The sequence below is a fragment of the Eriocheir sinensis genome, chromosome 5, assembly GCF_024679095.1.
Source record: "Eriocheir sinensis breed Jianghai 21 chromosome 5, ASM2467909v1, whole genome shotgun sequence".
Taxonomy (NCBI): domain Eukaryota; kingdom Metazoa; phylum Arthropoda; class Malacostraca; order Decapoda; family Varunidae; genus Eriocheir; species Eriocheir sinensis.
The window spans coordinates 7,311,472-7,334,548 of NC_066513.1; the positions used below are offsets into that span (position 1 = coordinate 7,311,472).

Sequence of the window (23,077 nt, forward strand, 5' to 3'; positions counted from 1 at the left end):
GAGTGATTTAATGATTTATGACAGAAAGAGTTCGCAGATTATTTCATAATACACAGAAAACTACCACAAAATATAGGTTTGTCCAACTGTCCCACGGGTGACCACGAGCGACCGCCCTTACTTTAGCAGACGACACCACGTGGATCACAAGCGTGTATTAAGAACTGCCAGACAATTGTAAGGCAGCCGCCTTCAACTGCGGCTTAAAACGACCTGTTCTCACTTCCCATTTTCTGCCTACTACCAATTAAGGTACATATTTTGAGATGACAAAGGAGTAAAGTCAAAAAAATTGTGATAACAAGGGAGTAAAGTCGAAAAAAAATAAAAAAATTTCCATGGGTCGGAACCAATAAGCGCTTTTACATGGATTTCAATACCTCGAGTTTCACAATCCTCGAGTTTAGCGCTATACCTTCGGAATGAAGCAAGCGCAAAACTCGAAGGTATATATATATATATATATATATATATATATATATATATATTATATATATATATATATATATATATATATATATATATATATATATATATATATATATATATATATATATTTTATATAGATATATATATATATATATATATATATATATATATATATATATATATATATGGTATACATATATACAGTCATCCCTCAAATAGTACGGTTTCCAATAGTACGGTTTCAGTTTTATACGGATTGTCATGGAAGATTTTTTTTAGGATTTTTAAATTTCCCACTCGTCGCACCAAGTAGCCCTGGCATGAGTGGCAACACTGTTCTACCAAAACACCTGCTGAAAGCACCCCAATGCGTTCGAGATAGGTGTTCACCTTGAAGAAGAATTCAGATTTAGGAGAAGTTACGCTTTGAGATGTGTTACTTTGCCGTAGGGAGAGCATACCACGTGAATGACAGCAGTCTTAGCTGTATCTTTCATCTTCGGTTTTGGTCTTAGTTCGGGAGGTAGTTGTCCCTTTTAGTCCCAACTACAGCCTTTGAAACAGCTTACTCCCTCAGCGCTTTTACATGGATTTCAATACCTCGAGTTTTGCAATCCTCGAGTTTAGCGCTATACCTTTGGAATGAAGCAAGCGCAAAACTCAAGAGGGTACTGTATATATATATATATATATATATATATATATATATATATATATATATATATATATATAGATAGATAGATAGATAGATAGATAGATAGATAGATAGATAGATAGATAGATAGATAGATATACACAGTCGTCCCTTAAATAGTACGGGGTTAGGGACTAAGGACCCCTGTACTATTCGAAAATCCGCAGAAAATTAGTGCCCCCCCCCCCCCCCCCTAGAAACACTCCTGGGCTGCGTTTGAGTGAGGGAATCAGGACTCTCGGAACGTTCCGAGTGCTCTCAAACGCGTGATGCAGCAGCACGAGTTGCCAACTCAGCACGTCTCCTCCGCTCCCAGCTCTGAGAGGTGGAGCGCCTCTGTGCTGTGATGACGTCATCAGCAAATATGGCGGCCCAAACAAACACATAAGTGCTTCCATTTCATCAGTAAGATCAACGTACCCCATTTTGCTGCGAGTGAGACGCCATTACCATTATATATATATATATATATATATATATATATATATATATATATATATATATATATATATATATATATATATATATATACACACACAGTACCCTCTCGAGTTTCGCGCTTGCTTCATTCCAAACTCCATTCACTAAACTCAAGGATCGCAAAACTCGAGGTATTGAAATCCATGTAAAAGCACTTATTGGTTCCGACCCGAGGAAAATAATGACTTTTTCTGACTTTCTTCCCTAATTATCATAATTTTTTCGACTTTACTCCCTTGTTATCTCAATATACGTGCCTTGTTAATAGGCAGAAAATAAGAAGTAAGAACAGTTCGTTTTTAAGCCACAGTTGAAGGTGGCTGCCTTACAATTGGTTGGCAGTTCTGAATACACGTTTGTGATCCAGGTGGTGTCGTCTGCTAAAGTAAGGGCGGTCGCTCGCGGTCACCCATGGGACAGTTGGACAAACCTATATTTTTCTGGTAGTTTTCTCTGTTATGAAATACAGGTAACTCTCGATTTACGCGAGTTTGGTTTACGCGTTTTTAAAATAACGCGGAGTCCAAAATCCAAATAAATGTTTAATTTACACGTTTTTTCCCTTATACGCGATATTTTATGGAGTGGCCACCAGATGTCTCACACAACTGGACTCACACCGCGACGCGGCCACACAGCTGAGCTCAGTTCTTCCCGAGCACCACTTGAACAACAATACAGTACCCACGCTGCCACGCTACTCAACAATAGGGGTGAGCAGGTACCGGTACCAGTACCAGTACTAACGGTACCAGCTATACGGTATGGTACCGGTACCAGACTGCTCGGTACTGGTACCAATACAAGCCAGTCGCTCATGGTGTCCCTCATTTCTTCTTCACATGAGTGAGGCTGAGACTGAGTGCCTGAGTGGATATCTCGGTGATATGGATATTCTCTCTCTCTCTCTCTCTGAAGAGGTCGCGTAAAACAAAAACAATGTAAATCAAACAAGAGGTAGGTTTCTGTCAAAAAATAGATATTCACTTCATTCAGTGGAGAGAGAGAGAGAGAGAGAGAGAGAGAGAGAGAGAGAGAGAGAGAGAGAGAGAGAGAGAGAGAGAGAGAGAGAATATCCATATCACTGAGATATCCACTCAGGCACTCAGCCTCACTCGTGTGAGGAGGAATTTTTCCATTTCTTCAACTGCCGCAGATCGCTTAAGTTGCTTTTTCACACCCATCGCCACATCAGCTCCCTTAATGGCCTCCTTGTTCTTCAGTATGGTGGCTACTGTAGATTTCGCCATACAATACTCAGCTGCAAGATCGGTGATTCTTGCTCCTTTCTCGTATTTATCAATAATCTCCTTTTTCCGTTCAATGGTCATCACTACATTCTTCCTTTTAGGCTTATTTTCACCACTAATAAGCCTCTTTGGTGCCATTGTAAGTTTCTAAATGAAAAACCACAGACAGAACGCAGGAGAATGTTGTTGTTCTCACGACCGTGGCGGGACAACTGGCGGCGGCGGGGAGGGAGAGGCCAGGAGCCTTTGTTTACAACCACGTGTGCGGACGTTCGAGTACCAGATATTTTTTCGAGTACCAAGTTGAACTTTTGCATTCGAGTATCGAAAAGTTTGACTTCCAAGACGTTCAAGTATTGAGTCTTCACTGTGTGTGTGTATATATATATATATATATATATATATATATATATATATATATATATATATATATATATATATATATATATATATATATATATATATATATATACAGTACCCTCTCGAGTTTCGCGCTATCCGAGTTTCGTGATCCTTGAGTTTAGAGCTTAGTCCTAAATTCTTACCATCACGACTTTCACGCATTACCGCCACGAGTTTCGCATTGCTTTGACACGTACGGGTCGCGTCTACCTACCGTCGGCGTCATGTGTGCTGCCTTGAAAGACGGTGTCCAACCATTGGGGCTATGGGCAACCGCAGTTGCCCATATGTGGAGCGAGTTGTTGGTTGTCCTTATGAATGGAAAATGGTTGTGAGTACGAGCGGTACGTGGGTACCGAACAGCTGCATGTAAACAAATAGACAATAGCAGCAGCTGAGGAGTGAGGAGCAGTGGAAGATGGCCCACCAATTAAGAGACTCGTAAAATGGACTGGCAGAGCTGCTTTGCTTACTACTTGATTAACAAGAGAACACCCTGTGCTGTGGAACCACAGTCCAAAAATCTTTTTATCAAGTCTCTGAAAATTGTAGACCCCCTAGTGTTGTTTTTCTTTTCTTCTTCTGTCCTTGAAGAGGTCGCGTAAATCAAAAACAATGTAAATCAAACAAGAGGTAGGTTTCTATCGAAAAATAAATATTTACTTCATTCAGTGGACAGAGAGAGAGAGAGAGAGAGAGAGAGAGAGAGAGAGAGAGAATATCCATATCACCGAGATATCCACTCAGGCACTCAAGTTTCAGTTTCACTCGTGTGAAGAAGAAATGAGGGACACCATGAGCGACTGGCTAGTACTGGTACCGGTACCGAGCAGTCTGGTACCGGTACCGTACGTACCGTATAGCTGGTACCGTTAGTACCGGTACAGGTACCAGTACCTGCCCACCCCTATTGTTGAGTAGCGTGGTAGCGTGGAGACTGTATTGTTGTTCAAGTGGCACGCCCAAGAACTGAGCTCAGCTGTGTGGCTGCGGCGCTGTGTGAGTCCAGTTGTGTGAGACATCTGGTGGCCACTCCTTAAAATATCGCGTATAAGTGAAAAAAAATTGTAAATTAAACATTTATTTGGATTTTGGACCTCAATATATAGAGATATATATAGATATCTATATATATCTATATATATATATATATATATATATATATATATATATATATATATAGATATATATATATATATATATATATATATATATATATATATATATTTATATATATATATATATATATATATATATATATATATATATATATATATATATATATATATATATATATATATATATATATATATATATATATATATATATATATATATATATATATATATATATATATATATATATATATATATATATATATATATATATATATATATATATATATATATATATATATATATATATATATATATATATATATATATATATATATATATATATATATATGAGAGAGAGAGAGAGAGAGAGAGAGAGAGAGATAGATAGATAGATAGATAGATATAGATAAATAGATATAGATATAATTTTATTATATGAATACGTATTTATGTTTATTATATATATATATATATATATATATATATATATATATATATATATATATATATATATATATATATATATATATATATTAGAGCTGGGCACTTCCGATCATCCGATCGTCCGATCTGATCGGAACAGCAATTAGCGATCGGAATGCAAAGATTGGATCAAAGATTGGATCATCTTTGTAAAAGGTAATCGGACTGTGGAGATCGGAACTTCACAAAATAACTTCCGATCACCGACCACAGAAAAGAAAGTGGTCAACGTTGTCATGGCAACAAGTGACTGCTGACTTCTTACAATTTTTTTTTTATACACGTTGCTAAATAGTTACCTCAATAAGCGTCTTTATTTATAAAATTAAGCGCTAATTATTGATCGTTAATCTATTTAATCCTGGTAAGGCATCGTGAACGAGACGCGCAGGTGCAAAGTCGCTTTATTTGCTTGGCGGGACTTAATTGTTACACGACGCCATGACAGTGTGGTGTGGGCTGCAGTATTGGACTTCCACTCACTCCAGTAACCGAGTGGCCTGCCCCAGTTGTCAGTTATGCATTGTCTGCTGCAGTGTTACCACCCTCTAATGGCGGCAGCGGCAGTTCCTTTTCGGGAAACCAACAAGACCTGTTAAAAGTGGGCTCACCGCCGACCCCCCCCACCTTCTTAACCAGGGGGAGGGCTTTGCCTTCCCCCGACCCCCCCCACCCCCCCCACCTCCGACCCACCCGTCGGGCTCCCCCCCGCAAAAAGAGGAGGAGGAGGAGGAAGGAGGTCTCGCAAGACAGCGCAACAAGCCGCCCAGACCACACCACGAAACTAATGCCCCATACCCCTCCCATCCAAGAACTTATCTAACCTCTTCTTGAGTGTATCTATTGTGTTGGCGCTCACCACATGACTTCTACGTCTGTTCCACTCATCCACCACTGTTGGTAAACCAATTCTTGCCTATGTCTTTGTTGAACCTGAACTTATCCAACTTAAACCCATTGCTACATGTCCTACCCAGTGTGGTGTCATCTGCCATCCACGTATCCTAAGACATCCCATCCAATCTGCGCGGGATTTGTGTACAAACAAAGGGTGGATGAATGGACCGTATTGACTATACAGGCAGCGCCACATGTGGCCACTCAACTCCAAGGTGAATTTTCCATAGAGTTCAAGTTATAGACTAGAGTGCGTCGGAGGCTGTCTCAGGGATACCCAGCCATGATACCACCGTCGCCCCAAGCCACACACTTCACTCCGACCCGATATCATTTTTTTTTTCCATGTCAAATTGTAGTCAGGAAATCGGGTAGGAGTAAAGTGTGTGCAGTCGTTGGATTGGAGTGGTGGCGGCACCAAGGCCTTCTATCATGGAGGTAGCCTTAGACGCTCTCTAGTACATAACTTGAGTTCTATGGAAGTACTGCTTTGACAGTTCACTGAGTGGCTACGTGTGGCGCTGCCTGTATAGCCAATACAGTCCATTGCGACATGGTACCGTATCTTTGTCGACTGCCTATTGCGAAATGTCCCACCTGAGTTTTTTTTTAATCTTTTTAAAAGTAAATGCTGACGTATGTTTTGAATTTGAAAATTGCTTGAAATATGAAAGTTTCTTCCTGCACCCTTTGTATGTCAGTAAATGAGGTAAATGAGGTATGTCGGTAAATGTGATAAATATGAGATAACCTGTTCCCCTTGTATGTCGGTAAATGTAATAAATGAAATAACTTATACCCCTTGTATGTCAGTAAATGTGATAAATGAGATAACCTGCTCCCCTTGTATGTCGGTAAATGTGATAAATAAGATACCCTACACCCCTTGTATGTCAGTAAATGAGATAAATGAGATAACCTGCTCCCCTTGTATGTCGGTAAATGTGATAAATGAGATACCCTACACCCCTTGTATATCAGTAAATGAGATAAATGAGATAACCTACACCCCTTGTATGTCAGTAAATGTGATAAATGAGATAACCTGCTCCCCTTGTATGTCAGTAAATGTGATAAATGAGATAACCTACACCCCTTGTATGTCGGTAAATGTGATAAATGAGATAACCTGCACCCCTTGTATGTCAGTAAATGTGATAAATGAGATAACCTACACCCCTTGTATGTCAGTAAATGTGATAAATGAGATACCCTACACCCCTTGTATATCAGTAAATGAGATAAATGAGATACCCTACACCCCTTGTATGTCAGTAAATGTGATAAATGAGATAACCTACACCCCTTGTAGGTCGGTAAATGTGATAAATGAGATAACCTACACCCCTTGTATGTCAGTAAATGTGATAAATGAGATAACCTGCTCCCCTTGTATGTCGGTAAATGTGATAAATGAGATAACCTGCTCCCCTTGTATGTCGGTAAATGTGATAAATGAGATAACCTGCACCCCTTGTATGTCGGTAAATGTGATAAATGAGATAACCTGCTCCCCTTGTATGTCGGTAAATGTGATAAATGAGATACCCTACACCCCTTGTATGTCAGTAAATGTGATAAATGAGATAACCTGCTCCCCTTGTATGTCAGTAAATGTGATAAATGAGATAACCTGCTCCCCTTGTATGTCGGTAAATGTGATAAATGAGATAACCTGCACCCCTTGTATGTCGGTAAATGTGATAAATGAGATAACCTGCTCCCCTTGTATGTCGGTAAATGTGATAAATGAGGTAACCTGCTCCCCTTGTATGTCGGTATATGTGATAAATGAGGTAACCTGCACCCCTTGTATGTCGGTAAATGTGATAAATGAGATAACCTGCACCCCTTGTATGTCGGTAAATGTGATAAATGAGGTACCCTACACCCCTTGTATGTCGGTAAATGTGATAAATGAGGTACCCTACACCCCTTGTATGTCGGTAAATGTGATAAATGAGGTACCCTACACCCCTTGTATGTCGGTAAATGCGCTAAATGAGGTAACTTTTTCTTGTGTTTACATCTCAGCCTATAGCGCCAGTAGGCTTTCTTCAGGAGCCTGGTGGTCGGCCCAAGCCCGTCATGGCGCAAGCAATTTTTATAGTGGCGCTAGTTATGCTTGGCTCATCCTGCCCCCTGGAACTCATTTTTTAGTTGATTGTGTTTTTTCTTCTAGAAAGCGGGATGATAGGTGGTCTTCTAGACAGCCTGTGGGTAGTCTTAAGCCACTCGGCGGTGACTAAAAATTCCCAGGTGGTAGCGTGAGGATTCGAATCGACATTGTCCATGGCGTGATGAATGTTGGCCCCGCACGCTAATCACTCAGCCACCGCCTACCCTTGTATGTCAGTAAATGTGAAAAATGAGATAACCTACACCCCTTGTATGTCAGTAAATGTGATAAATGAGGTAACCTGAAATCTTGTATGTAAGTAAATGTGATGAGATAACTTGCACCCCTTGTATGTCGGTAAATGTGATAAATGAGATAACCTGAAACCTTGTATGTCAGTATATATGATAAATGAGATAACCTACACTCTCTTCTGATTGATGGTCATGTTTCTCGGATTCTCTCCATTTAATGGTAGGCTATCTTAATTATGGGGCCCATGTCATTCTTGAATTAGGCCATTTTCCCATTAAAGCTGCCATGCTGTCTTGCCGCCATCTTGCCTGGACAAACTACGATATCAACACTGTGTTTGTAAACATTGGGTTCCGCGCATGCGCAGATCAGGATGGGATGTCTTTGGATACGTGGATGGCCGATGACACAACACTGGCTCACTTAAAATCAAAACCTTAATGCTTATGTTCTTCTTGTAACTAATTTATTTATGGACCAATATATTTTATTCAGAAAGCTATTTAATCAGGAAGGATAGGAGATAATTAATGATCACTATCACTCGTCTTTATTGAATAGTAAAAAAATATTTCCTAGATTTCGATGATAAAATATTTTAAAAAATGAAAAATGTTTGTCAAAAATCTAAATCAACTTCAAACAAGAGTTAAAATAGCGAACATAGTTCCTTTTTCATACTTTCAGAAATTGAATAAAAAGAGTAGACTTAAATAAATGCCTAAAATAAGAAGTTAAGGGGGAAATTCGGCCGCTTGGCACTGATATCGGTTTTTGGGTCCTCCTACCTTTATTTTCTCACCTAGGTGAATAATATTTTGACACAATGTGTATTAATATGCAGTGCTTCTATACCAGTAATATGGTAAAGAAAGCTGCCGTAGTTTTTGTGCAGTGCGTTATGTTTGGAATTGACGAAAGACATTCAAAATTACGTAATAACTTCAAACTATGAATAGTATGGCAATTTCCTTTTGATCACAGATAATATACACAATAAAGTACCCATGGTACTATTTTCGTACACCTAGCTGAAGTTACAACAAATTTATTACACCGCAAAATGTTACCTTTTTATTACGTCAAAAATTAGAGTTTTATAAATTTGTCATAAATTTATTTGAGGAAATTAATGCGTGATAATAGTACGTTTACTAAACACGAGGGTGGTGATCATTTTGATACTTGAATTTCTAAAATTGGTCAATTACTGACAGAGTTATTAAACATTGTGTGCCAAAAACAAGTTTTGAGAAAAACGCATTTTTGTGTGAACATCTTCAATACCCCATAACAATCACTCCAACATGCACCAAATCCAAATATTTACTTATATAACTCTGGCCATTCCTGGAAGGTTGGTAGTGGTTGTTTAGGTAGTTCAGGCCATGTTTACATCACGTTTATGTCACCTGTATAGCCCCTACGGAAGGTGAGTTCTCCCTTGCCTGGTAGACCTCTAAAGAAACCAAGGCTCCTGGTCCCGTGTTATAATCATATTAGGTTATATAACATATTTTTGATATATTATATATATCTAAAATGAAAATAACATATTCACTCAGTGGAGTCCACCCCACCTCATTGTCGCCAGGACAGTTTGTTTAGAAATTACCAGGCTGGTAATCAGGGCCAGGTGTTGTCTTGCTTTTCTTCTTTGACTTCTTTACTGCTTTCCGTGGCGTATATGCTGTGAACTCTTTGACACCCTCCTGGGAGGGTGGCTGATGCGTATCGTCACATTTCTTCCACCTTTTCAATATATTCTGGCGGCCTGCTTCACTTTTCGACTTTCTTTTTGCACTCGTACGTGGCATTGTCACTTACTATAGTCGGTACGACAAAACAAACGCACAAAAGTCATCACCATGGAAGATAGAGAATGACGTGAAGAGAGTACGTACATCCACTCCCGTCTTATTTCACTCACTGAGCCCAAGGCCATGCGGCACGCCAACTGCTCCCACTCCTCACCAGACAGACCCAAAGTATCGTACACCGCTATCAATCAGAAAAATTCCGAAAAAAGCAGAAAAAACGAAAGAAATACAAGGAAAACAAAGCTTAGTGGATAAGAGGGCGTGTCCGCAGCGAAGGCATTTAAATGTCCAGCCATTTAAATCCGCTTTATGCGCCTGGCAACCAGTCACCCCGGTTGGGTGAAGAGTGACGACGCCATACACGAAGTTTGAAAATTTCGACAATTTTCACCCAAATTGCCGAATTTCCCCCTTAAGATAACATTTTTTGTCTTTAACATGTCCTATATACCAGAAGAAAGAGGAAAAATAAAGATATTTATAAGCAAATAATCAAGTTATTACTTATTTGAAATTATTACTTAAAGAACACCTAAAATAGGTGTTTCTTGTAATTATTATTTAAAAAAATAATAGTAATTATTATAAGTTTAAATGATCGGATGATCGGAACAGCAATACTTAAAAAATGATCAGATGATCGGAATCGGATCAGTTGCCCAAACTGATCGGATGATCGGGGATCGGAACAGCAAAAAAGTGATCGGTGCCCACCACAGATATATATATATATATATATATATATATATATATATATATATATATATATATATATATATATATATATATATATATATATATATCCCTGGGGAGGGGGGTGCAAAATTATACTCCGCCCCAGGTACCAAATACTCTAGGAATGCCTCTGATTACAAGTGCAAACATTTGCATTTGTTGCTCCTTCTAACTCCCCCCTCCTGTAAAATAAAGCTCTTCAAAAAAATTATTGATACTTCTCTATACCCTCCTTGTATACCACCATCAATTACAGTCATCTGAGAGGAGCAGGAATGGAATATGGGTGAGTTTTGATAGTGAATGATAAGGGGACTAAGAAAACTGAGTAAAGAACAAGAATGGTTTAGCAAGAACAGGATGCCTAGATCAGATTTTTCCCATTAGGACACTAATAAGAAAATCTTTGAAGCTGTATTTATCATTCATGCATTGGATTCAAGTTCTGTGGCATGCATGCTTGTCTTGTAATACAAATGTTTAAATTTCAAGTATAGTAGGTAAACTTTCACAAGGATGTTTCTTTTCTGGGACTCAAGCCTATTCCTTAACAAGTTAATCGCTACATATAAATGACAGTAAAGCAATAAAACTGGTGCGACATCTAGGGTACAACCATGTACATGCAGAATTTTCTTCTATATATGGTCTGTTTCACAAGACTGTGGAGCAATGATGATGCAGATAGGGTGATGATATTCTCAAGCTTGTGTTCTTTCTTACAATAAACCAAACAATGGTATAGATAAATCAGATGAATTCCTACTTAACCCTATCCATCCGTGACGCAGACGTTGGCGTCACAGTATGGAAAGGGTCAAGAGGAAATGGAAGAGGATTAATCCTCTTCTAAACCTTTCAATCCTCTTCTAAATTCTTCTCTTAATCCTCTTCCATTTCCTCTTAAGAGGTTCAAAAGGGGATTAAGAGAAAATGGAAGAGGATTAAGAGGTTTAGAAGAGGACTAACGGTGATGCCGTCGGACGCCAATGTCGCTGTCACCGGAGTGAAGGGGTTAATTAAGACCTCTTAGAAAACAAGAAAATGGCACTGGAAACCAGTTGTTGAAATAATTGCTTTTGTAGCTGTTGTACATGCATAATTCATGTATACTATATAAAAATAATTCAATCAATCAATCAATAGGGGAGTACGCCGGGGGCGTGTTGCCTCGCCCACACTACGACGCCAAATCCGAAGGTCCCACCAGGCGAGCCCCCATGCAGGCGCCCTTCACATCCTGAGTACCTCCTGGCAGAATCTATCAACATGCTCAAGCTATGAAATCCATGGGAATTCCCTTGGCCTCCTCCACTCAGGATTCTCTTCCAGAGACAACTCGATGAGCAGGATCAGCTTCTGGGTAACGTGCCACATGCCCATATAGCTGGAGTTGGCGCTGACGGACTATGCAGGTAATATATAGTAAACCCTCATTTATCCGGGTGCACCATATCCAACCTCGCCCGTATCCGGGAGTTTTTAAAAATGTGATTTTTTCCAAAAAAATTCAAAAAAATTGTCACGTGCTGCCAAAAGTCCTTCAAATTGCCCGCGCGATGCCTCTAAGCTCTACCCGGGTGGCTTACTGCACCACCAAGGTAAAGAGATTCTTTTCACCTTACGCACCACAACACAACAAGTGCCCCGCCCGCCATTGTTTACGTTCACCATGGCCCAGTTTATTGCTTTTGCATGTGTGCCCTACCTTCTCCAGGCATTGCTTTGCCTGTGTGTGGTGTTTGGGGCGCTTACCATGGCGCCGATGTATATAGGTCAGCAGGGTGTACAAGCGTTAATTACCCCGTTAGGAGCGAATCTTAACACCTGCGTCCTTGGGGCCATGGCGGGTGCTGACCAGCCCAGCAACGCCCCGACAATTTTTCTTAGGTTAAGTCACTAATTATTATTTGCAAGAGATGCCACAACGCCCAGGCATTCATTGTGGATGGGGAAAGGCTTGCCTACATTGGCGTTAGCGTAGATAATGTAATATTGCAGAAAACAAGGTAAAACATTCTCGGGGCAGCAGGGCAAGGCGGGCAGTTTGATGTAACCCATAACATTTTTTCAGTTTTATATGGCTATAATATATCCTTCCTGCACTCATTTCATATATCCACGAGTGCGCAGGCATAAAGGGGTGACGTGGGCGTACGGACGTGAGCTTAAGTAGCTCCGTTTGTAAGATAAGGATATACAGTAGAGCCCCATTTAGCATGAGAATTAGGTGGATGAACGCGGTCGCGCTAACTGAATTCGCACTAATTGAATAAAGTAACCAATATGAAAAAAATTTATTTGGTGCACACGTGGGTCTGACTTTTGGGTTTGATAATTACTCAAAATAATCACTCACATTAAAAAAAAAAAACCTACAATTGGTTGAGCTCTGAAAACACGCTTGTGATACACTGGGAGTCCGATGACGTCATTGCCGGCACTCACCCGGTCAGCAGCCTCGCTGCCTTAAGGCAGTATCACACTTGGAGAACCGGCAAATCTAAATTTTCCGGGTGTGCGTCACACACGGCCAAGGTCAGTTGCCCGTATCCACATCCACAACGTAAACAAAGCACTTGCCCTGTATCAACATGGCGTCGTCTGCTAAAGTAAGGGCTCTCGCGGCTTCTGCCATGCATCATGGCGGCTTGTGCCGCACATCATGGCGGCTTGTGCTGCGCATCATGGCGACTTGTGCTGTGCATCATGGCGGCTTGTGCCGCGCATCATGGCAGCTTGTGCCGCGCATCATGGCAGCTTGTGCCGCGCATCATGGCGGCTTGTGCCGCGCATCATGGCGGCTTGTGCCGCGCATCATGGCGGCTTGTGCCGTGCATCATGGCGGCTTGTGCTGCGCATCATGGCGGCTTGTGCTGCGCATCATGGCGGCTTGTGCTGCGCATCATGGCGGCTTGTGCCGTGCATCATGATGGCTTGTGCTGTGCATCATGGCGGCTTGTGCTGCGCATCATGGCGGGTTGTGCCGCGCATCATGGCGGCTTGTGCTGCGCATCTTGGCGGCTTGTGCCGCGCATCATGGCGGCTTGTGCTGCGCATCATGGCGGGTTGTGCCGCGCATCATGGCGGCTTGTGCCGTGCATCATGGCGGCTTGTGCCGTGCATCATGGCGGCTTGTGCTGCGCATCATGGCGGCTTGAGCTGCGCATTATGGCGGCTTGTGCTGCGCATTATGGCGGCTTGGCGCAATTTTCAAAATTCAGTCGTGGTGGCTGCTCACGCTAACTGAGGCTTTCGCGCTAATTATTTTTTTTCTTGGTAGATGGTGGCTCGCGCTAATTGCGGTTCGTGCTAATTGATCTCACGCTAAGTGGGGCTCTACTGTATATTCTAAGGGCGAGTGGGGCAGGATGGCGGCGCCGCGGGTGAAATGTAGCCTAACCCGTAACATAATTTTCTTTACTACAGCTATAACATATCGGCCCTGCACTCATTTCATATGTATACATATGCGCTGGCGTGGAAGGCTGTCATGGACTTACGGGCGTGATCTTAAGTAGCTTTGTTTGTGCCGATGATATATTAAATGCGATAGGCAAAAATTGGGTTTTCGGGTCTGTAGACTTAACCTACACCATATTCGGGTGTCAATGTCTCACAGCCACAGCATAGCAAAATAACTGTCCTTTCTAGAATTCAAAGAATCATTAGTTTACTAGCTAACTGGAGAACTGCAGGATACTACCAGGTCAGAAAGAGAGACATTAGAGGTTTCAGGAAAGTGTGGGATCCATATGCCTAGTGACAGACCTAAATGCAATTCAAGGAAAAGGTACCGTGGCTGTTATGAAAAAATTTCCATAAATGAAGAATACAAAATCACAAAGCAACAAGCATAAAGGGTGTCAACCTACTGTCTTCACTGTGATGAAAATCCACACCTATGTAGAGCATGCTTTAAAAGAATGAAAATACTGCCCACTATCATTTGAATGCCATTCTTCATAATGCATAAGTTAGCTGAACCTCAAAAAATCAAACACCCAAACTAACCTCACCTAACCTAGACAATAACCTAAATATGCCTAAAGAGTCACCCATTGCTGTAATAGCGTCTTCCATTTAGCATAACCCGTTTCTGGGTCGTGATCTGTAGAGTCCCTTGATAGATAGAGTCCCAACAACCTAAGTTTTGGACGCCATTATTGGCCCTGTATTTGTTTCACAGACATACGGGTCGTCCACTGAAACTGAGCACACTTGTGTCAGACCTGCACACCTTCCCCTAACAGCCAGCAGGGAGCCAGCAGCCAGCGAGCTCCGGGAAGATAAATAAGAGACATAATGGTGGGTTGGCGACAGCTGTTGGTGTAGACACAAACAGTCTTTTATTTATCTTCCCAGAGCACGTTGGCTGCTGGCTCCCTGCTGGCTGTTAGGGGAATGTGTGCAGGTCTGACACAAGTGTGCTCAGTTTCAGTGGACGACCCGTATGGCTGTGAAACAAATACAAAAGAGAGTGTGTGCTAGCGTTTGAAAAGTGAGGCGAAAACAGGGCCAATAATGGCGTCCAAATCTTAGGTGGACAGGACTCTCTCTATTAAGGGACTCTACAGATCACGACCCAGAAACGGGTAACACTAAATGGAAGACGCTATTAATAGCATCATAGCTTAACAGCATCATAGCCCAACACCCACTCACAATCTGCTCTCCAGAATGGAAGGGCAGCATCATCATCATGGCAGCTCTTGAGTATTCACTGCCATATATGACAAGCCATCATCATGTTACTGTTATTTCTAAGTTTAAATATGCGACAAGTATCACACACATCAGACATCATAGGATATTACTGGTGGTAAGTTTGGTAAGGGTCAAAATGTTTTAATCTTTTGAGTGACCTTCATGAAAATAATACATGTATAAGACAGAATGGATTTGATGTAAGAAATTTGGAGTTAAATGAATGAAGTAGTTAAGAGAATAGTAACTATCCATACAAAACCTAACTAATAATGACAGACGAGAGTTCTGATGCCGTATTCGGATAATCTTAGGAATAGCAGCTCCTAGCGGGTGCCCATTTAGGGCACGGTATGGTGGTAATTACAACATTTCTAGCATGTACAACGGGGTTTTGACAAGCGGACAGGTGTGTTTATGTCACAAGGGGTGTATTTTTCCATGCTGGCCTCACAATTTTTTCTAAGTCCATTGTTATTGTTTCACGAGCACCTCTATAGACAGACTGAGCCTCATACCTGCCTTGCAGTGCACCATAAAAACCAGTTCCTAAGCCAGTAATATCCAGAACGCGCATGGATCATTACGATTTCGGACATAAAACGGTCTATGAGTTCTATGTTATTTTCTTCTCTATATTAAGGCAAGTAATGGCACAAGTATTTGTATTTTATAATTCTAAGCAACTACATTCTTGAAATATTACTACGCTGGGGTGTATTGCTGCCAGGCTGCCACGTAGCAGAGCCTCACTCTCAGTCTTCCTTCCATGCACCGCCATGGTGGACGGTACATCGACACAACTCTTTTTTACTCTCCTGAAAGTATTATTTTACTACACCTCTCAGTAAGTGTTAGCTGACTATTTAGCCTCTTTATTGGTATCCCTCAGGAGGCATATAGCGCCGTCAAATAACCTAAAACCGAGGCCCTTCAATACCACGATATGGGAACAGTAACACAGGCGTGTCACCTAAGATGTGCTGTACACTTGACACTCAACAGCCTAGAGAGCATTATATTGAGAGCCTGGGAACCTATGGGGAATGTGGGTTTTGGGTGTGAGAAGGCAAATTGACTGAAATATGGGCCTCAAAAATTTCCCTAAAATAGGGAAAAATCCCTAGTCCAAAAACTTGAGTAGTTTCCTAAACCTATTGTCTTTCAAGCCACCAGATTCGAACAGTGACATGGGCGTATCACATGGGGTGCGCTTATTTAGTGCTTCATGGGAGCATCAAGCTGTGAAAAGCACCCGCCTCCTATATTGCCCCCACGAGAATAATAACCTTCCCAAGGTCTCACATACTGTTGCACTTCTCTAGTCTTACCAGCGCATCATACATGTGGGGGTGTTGCCTCCCCTGGTTAGCAGTGGAGGTCGAGGGGTCCAGGGGGGGTGCAGCCCCCCTTGGTTAGCTGGGGGGTTGAAGCCCCCTTGATAGCTATTAGATAATAGAGTCCAGGACTTTCCTTACTTTCAAGACAAGGGAATTTTCCATAATTTAGGGATTTTTCTAGGGAAATTTTGGAAGCCCATTTTTCAGTGATTTTGCCTTCCCCCCTCCAAAACCCCAGTTCCCCACAGTCCCCTAGGCTTGTGTTGGGGGGTAGGGGGGGCTGGGGTGGTGGAGGGGGTGGAGCCACTATTCCTAAGATTTACCCCATATTCACCTTCAGCACAGCGAAACTAATCTCAAGCAATTATCAAAACTAATCATATGTAAAAATTGTGGCCTTACCTTACCTTGAAGGGGGGGAGGCTTTGCCCCCTCTAAACTGTCATTAACTTTGACAATGACTTGCATTGGCCTGTGACACTGACCTTGAGTGATGGATTTTTTTCCAGAAATGAATAACATACAAAGGAAATGGTAATAAAGGCAAACGGTATATACAATAAAATTTGGTTAAGACTGGCTTTATTAACACACATATCTCGTCTCCTAATTAACCAACTGCTCTTCTACTGTTCTCTATGCCTTCTACTAACCCTCAAACCACCTGGAAAACATAGCAAAGAGAGCAAAGATCAAAATAGATGTAAAGATAGCCATAAAATGTGGGGGGGAACCCGCACGGCCAGCAACAGCAGAGTACCCACACAGTGGTCCGCTGCAGCCAAAATCTGTCTCACCACAGCTGAAATCCAATAGGCTTTTACCTACAGGGGGGCTTCGCCCCTCTTTGCCCCCCTTTCGAGACACTAAAAGACAGATGAATATACATGAACTTCGTAAGTGAGGGGTTTTGCCCCCTTCAACCCCCCCGTGACTCCACATTTCATTGTGAAGCACCAAAATTTTCTCTTTACTATCCTCCCACACAACCTCTGCGTGTAACAAAACATACAGGATGGGAGAAGAAAATTTAAAGGTGGTACATGAAGAAAAAGATTTGGGAGTAACGATGCAAGACACAATATCCCCAGAAGAGCACATAAACAAGCTGTTTGGAGAAACCTACAGGATGATGCAAAATATAAGGGTATCATTCTATTTTATGGACAAAGAAATGATGAAGAAAATAATAACTACAATGATAAGACCAAAACTTGAATATGCTGCAGTTGTGTGGTTGCCTCACAAAAAGAAGGATATCAGAAAGTTGGAAAGGATACAGAGAATTGCAACTAAAATTGTCCCAGAACTCTCAAATATGACGTATGAAGACAGATTTAAGGAGATGGAATTAACGACACTGGAACAAAGAAGGGAGAGAGATCTGATCACGCTGTGTAAGTTGGTAAATAAGTTCGATGAGGTGGATAGAGATGATTTCTTCTTAACTGCAATAATCCAGGGGCTGAGAGGACATGGAAAGAAACTTAACCCTTTCCTTGCTAAACGCTCGCAACGAGACTATCCCCCAGGCACGCTCAGGCATCCCAGCGGGGGAAGGGGATCTCTTTCAACTATTCATCAAAGTTACAAAACAAAAACACCATTGGAAAGAGGAGGCCAAGATCTATAAGATTCAGTTATGTAAGCCTCTCCTGTGAATGTACAGACACGTTCAGGGGGTGTTTTTTGCTGTGAGTGCAACTGGCGCTCGCAGCGAGCTTTTAGCACCACCAGCAAGTGACGCTAGTGCTCGCTTTTTTAACCTCTGTATCTCAGAACCTATTCATCACAGCTAAAAAAACAAAAACACCATTGGAAAGAGGAGGCCAAGCTCTATAAGATTTGGTAATGTAAGCCTCTCCTGCAAATGAACAAGCATGTTCTGGGGGGTTGCCTGTGAAGACGCACATTTACACATGCGCGACGGTCAGCCATAAGGCAACTACTGAGTAGATCTCTTGATAATAGGTTGCTGGCAGGGCAATATTGCCAACTGCAAAATTTACAACTATTTGGTCAAAATATCAGTCATGTGATAGGTGAAGCTATGCAAAAATGCCGCTATATTGGACAACAACATCCACCAGTTGCTCGTCCGTAGATTTTCCGCACTAGGCTGATATGATTTTCCACCAAATTTCGTGGAAAACCCACTGAATTGGCAATGCTGTGGTGTGAGAAATAGTGTTGGAACACTCATTTGCAACAAATTTGAGTGCAACTGGAGCATGCAGTGAGCATTTAGCACCACCGGCAAGTTGCGTTAGTGCTCGCTGCGAGCGTTTAGCAATGAAGGGGTTAATAATGGAACCTGTTTGAGTGACTTGAAAAAATATAGTTTTCCACATGGAAGTGTTTACACATGGAACAGCTTGGGGAAAGAGGTGGTAGAGGCAAGCAGTGTCCATCAAATGAAGGAAAGGCTAAATAAATGTAGATATGGAGACGGGACTATTAGAGCTTAGCTCAGGCCCGGTAGGCTAAAAATAGGTAAATACAAATAGGTAAATACAAGAAATTGATCCAGATAAGAAAAGGTTCTGCCGGCGCCAGGGATCAAACCCGCGACCAACAAGAAGGGAGAACCACTCCTTAACCAGTCTGCCAAAGAGGTACCCTCTTGCTGAGTGAGTTATGGGAGGCTCGCCCATCAGGCCATTATTGGCACCACAATTGCATTGGACTACTCCACTGTCTGCGGCGGCACAAGTTCACACATACAGTGTGAATCGGTGGAACAGTTTGCCAGAAGAGGAGGTTGTGAGTCGTGAAAATGCAAATGCATTTAAAAGCAAATACGACCGGCATGTTCATAGCCAATTGAGAAGAGGCAACCCTTATGGGCGATACTAGCTTCCTTGCCTCTTATGCCATCACTAGGTAAGCATCACATACATTTCATGGCTATTTTTCCATTTGTATTGATCTTTTCACTCTTTTCTATGTTTTTTTGGGAGATTTAACTTTAGATGTGGACACGGAGATTAGGGTAGCTTTACCCATTGCCATTGACCACAGTGTCACAGTGAAAAGCATATCACATGTATTTATTGTAAACAATTCAACTTAATCTAACAAAACTGAATCTAAGCTAATATTACCTAACATGACCTAACTAAAACATAACCTAACCTGACCTGACCCTCCCACTGCCAAAATATGGTACTAGACCACGTTTATAAACTTTGTACATTAATATTGTTTCGTCCATGTGTGTGTAACAATATTTTGAAGTTTCTTTAACCTTCTGGAGGGTATTAGTTACTGCACAGCATTCAGAGGAATACAATATAACACAATGTCATTATTAACTTCATGCAAGGTGGCTACCCTTAATTTTATACTAGCCCCATTGAAGATTTATAAGCAAACTCAAGCACCAGTGTGACGAGTCCTATAATAAATAAATACCAAAAAAAAGGAGGAAATGGATGGTGTTGCTGCTGGCACTGTCAAGGGAGGTGGCTGGGAAAAAAATTATTGCTGCTGTAAAATATTTTATGGGTTAATGAGGCATGCAGGATGCAGAGAATGACACTGTGAGCCGGATGTGGCTTCGTTTTCCTCTTCCCATTACAGGAGCTGCCAATATAAAAACTTAGCTCTAAATGGGGCACCTGTAGAATCAAGATCCGATCTTCGGGCGAGGCAGTAGAAAATAGCTCTTATCTATAAAAATTACTGCGTGTCAGGGCTTTGGTGGCAGTCGGCGTGACATACCCCAGACTGAGGCCCCAGTGACCGATGACCGTCACCTTGGGCCTTCAGGAACGGACGAAATGACATTAGTAAAAAAATATAATGTCAAGTAATGGAGTGATTACTCCTCTGTCCACAGCGCATTAGGACCCTGAACCACAAAGCTAACCCTTTCCCTGCCATCTCTGCTACGCCCCTTACCTTCGGCATAGTGTCCCAAAGGCAAGGAAGGAAAAAATAAACGAGAAAATCAAGTCTTGTAGAGAGAAGTTCTGCGAGCCGAGGAGGAGGCCATTTTGGTGTGCTGCTGATGGTGATGATGATTCATCCTGCGCCCACAGTGTATTATTGTTGTTGTTTTCGGTTGTTATTATTATTATTATTATTATTATTATTATTATTATTATTATTATTATAATTTTCATAATTATTTGTAGCAGTATTAATTGTATTAGTACTGTAATGCCCCGAACTCCTCTTCACAAGACATCTGCATGTCACGAAACACACGACAAGGATCGGGTTACCGGCGCCGGGGATCGAACCCTCGACCAGCGAGATGGGAAAGGCACTCCTCAATCACTCGGCCCCAGAGGTAGGCCTGCGTACCCCACTTGCAGAGTGAATTTTGGGAGACGTGCCCACCCAGGCGGGTCAGGCACTATGTACGCATCGTTTCCTACACGACTTCCCCTCCTTACCGGAAATTTATGTATAATATTATCTCCCGTTTAATCGTTTTTCAATAAGGAGAAAAAATGCACTTGAGTAAATTGCACTCGGGTAATTTGCACGTGACAATTAAGAGCTCTCCTGAGGAAAGACAAGGAGAGGTACATGTCAGCGGTCTCGCCGAGGAGGTCGAGGACCATTTAAATGCGAATGACCTCTGACCAGCCTACCGAGCCCTGAAGAAGCTCCACTCCAAGTCTTACTCTCAGGTGAGCGCTATCCGAACAGCTGACGTCTGCCTCGTGTCGGACATGGATGGGCAGGGGGCTCGTTGAGCTGAGTACTTTGAGCAGCTGTATATGGCAGACCCTCCACGTGGGCAGCTTCCAGTTGCTGGGTTGCAGGTGGCGGATGCTGACCCACCCATTGACGAAAGCCCACCCTCTCTGGGCGAGGTCAGAGAGGCTGCGGCCAAGTTGAGGGGTGGGAAGGCACCTGCATGGCGCCTGTAACAGTGCGGAGCTGCCGTATGGCAGTCCGGTATCAATCCTCCTGACTGGAAGAGGGGGGGGTTTGGTCGTCCCTGTCTGGAAAGGGAAAGGGAACCGCCAGGCCTGCAACAACTACCGTGGTATTACACTGCTCAGCGTGCCAGGCAAGGTGCTTGCCCACCTATTGCTGATGCGAATTCGCAGCCAGCTGCTGAAGCTGCAGAGACCTGAACAGCCTGGATTCACGCCTGGTAAGTCAACAACTGACCGTATCGAGCGCTTCGTGTACTGGTGGAGAGCCGACGTGAGTTTCGACAGGGGATGTTTGCAGCCTATGTCGATCTCAAGAAAGCGTTTGATTCAGTGCATCGTGATCTTCTGCGACTCCGTGGGATTCCTGCGAGGACTATTGGTTTGCTGACTGGCCTGTATTTTGGGACAGAGAGTGTTGTGAAGTGTGGGGGGAGCTTGTCCAGCTTCTTTCCCGTGAATGCGGGAGTGAGGCAGGGCTGTGTCCTTGCCCCATCGCTTTTCAACACTTGTATGGACTGGGTACTGGGCAGAGTTGTGGACCAGAGTCATTGCGGAGCATCCACTGGCAATACCAGGGTCACTGACCTTGTTTTTGCTGATGATGCAGTAATCCTAGCGGAGTCCCTGGAGGTTTTGGTGATGGCTCTCGGGGCCAAGACCACGGTACAGGTGTTTGGAGGCTTGCTGGATGACACAGTACAGTCTGTTCATGCGTGTGGCGAGGACGTTGAGATCTCAGAAAGTTTCACGTATCTTGGTAGCGTAGTTCATAACAACGGTGAGTCTGGCCAGGAAGTCTTACAACGGATTGGTCTGGCCCACGGTGTTATGGACTCGCTCAACACAAATATATAGCGTTGTCGATACCTGTGCAGAAGGACAAAGATCCGGATCTTCAAGTCCCTTGTGCTCCCTGTCTTACTCTATGGTTGTAAGACATTGACACTAAAAGGAGCCTTGGAGAGGCGGATTGCTGCCTTTGGTAATAAATGTCTACGCAGAATCATGGGATATCGCTGGAATGACTTTGTGTCAAACCGGCGACTTCTCCGTGAGACTGATTCGACATATATTACCTGCATAGTCCGTCAACGCCAACTCCGGCTATACGGGCACGTGGCACGTTTTCCGGAAGCTGATCCTGCTCATCTGGTTGTCTTTGTAAGGGATAATCTTGATTGGAGGAGGCCAAGGGGACGCCCACAGAGTTCGTGGCTTGAGCAAGTCGATAGATCCTGCCGGGAGGTACTCGGGTTGGGAAGGGGGCCTGCATGGAGACTCGCCTGGAGAGACCCCCGGGCTTGGCGTCGTAGGGTGGGCGAGGCGACGCGCCCCCACGGCGTACATAAGCCCCCATTGATTGATTGATTGATTGATTATTTGAATAGGACAATTATGATTCGAATTCGAGACGGTTGAACCAATAAATAAGAGAATTAACCTTTATACC

At 42.6% G+C, this 23,077-nt stretch overlaps 1 protein-coding gene across 10 annotated transcripts in view; it reads right to left on the reverse strand.

Moving 5' to 3' along the window:
* LOC126983793 (adenylate cyclase type 9-like) overlaps nt 1-20,760 on the reverse strand; it is a 418,782-nt gene extending 398,022 nt beyond the window's left edge. For all 10 annotated transcript variants that reach the window (XM_050836968.1, XM_050836942.1, XM_050836960.1 and 7 more), the window contains exon 1: nt 20,633-20,760. The gene's annotated coding sequence lies outside the window, so the exon portion shown is untranslated. The remainder of the gene's footprint in view (nt 1-20,632) is intronic.
* Nucleotides 20,761-23,077: the final 2,317 nt, after the last annotated feature.